Raw genomic sequence first — 968 nt, 5'->3', positions numbered from 1 at the left:
CTGATCTCTTTAAATATAGCTTTTTGCTCAGCAGTGAACTTTTGAAACATCTTGAACATTGCTGCCATAGGATCAAGTGGTTGTGGCAGCACCGGTTTGCCATGTTCAGCCATGGCTCTGATACCAAGTTAATGTAGCTCACAATAGGATAAGGATCCTATTAGAGGCCAAGCAACAGGATCTAAATACAGCTGTTGGTTTGGCTAGGCAGTTTGGGGTTGTTTAGGGCAAATCTAGGGTTTAGGCTAGGGTTATGGATGAAAGTAATACATGGTAATGATCAGTAGGTCTAGGGGGTTATTTTGATATAAAAATATTGGGATTTGGATCAATTTAAAATTCCTGCAGAATTAGGGTTAGGGTTTCGGGTTTTAGAAATTAAGAAAAATTACCAAAACTAGGGTTTTGAGTGGGATCTAAGGGCTGGGACTGAAGTCGAGTTTTCTAAACAGTAAGGGGAAGGTTCGACTGTAATATGGGCTGAATTGAATGGCTAATTAGGTCAGAACAGGTTTTGACTATTTAGGGTTTAGTGGAGATGAAGGGGAATTAGGGTTTAGCTATGGAAGAGGAGGCAGCAGGCTAGGTTGAATGGAGGGGTTGATGTAGTGATGTTGTGTTTGAAGTTTGAAGGGATTTGGCTGATAGGATGTGGCTGGACTGAATTTAGAACACTAGGGTTTATGAAATTAAAACAGAAAATAAAGGGATCGCATGGGGAAGGAGAAGGAATGATAAAAAACAGATATTAAACTCAAACTCACCACTGGAATCTACCGGCAGCAGTTTGAATGATGAAGGATGAAACCACCTTCATAGAGAGATCCTCCTAGCCGTCATGGAGAAGAAGAGAAGCCATATCCCATTTGGCCATAGACATAGGTGCTAAACCGTCACGGACATAGGTGCTAAGTTCATGGAATTTCAGTAAGTTCTTCATCTCTAATCCTATTACTCCATTTAGAGAA

Source organism: Telopea speciosissima, unplaced genomic scaffold (genome assembly GCF_018873765.1).
Source record: "Telopea speciosissima isolate NSW1024214 ecotype Mountain lineage unplaced genomic scaffold, Tspe_v1 Tspe_v1.0015, whole genome shotgun sequence".
Taxonomy (NCBI): Eukaryota; Viridiplantae; Streptophyta; class Magnoliopsida; order Proteales; family Proteaceae; genus Telopea; species Telopea speciosissima.
Note: the sequence above shows the minus strand (reverse complement) of the source record.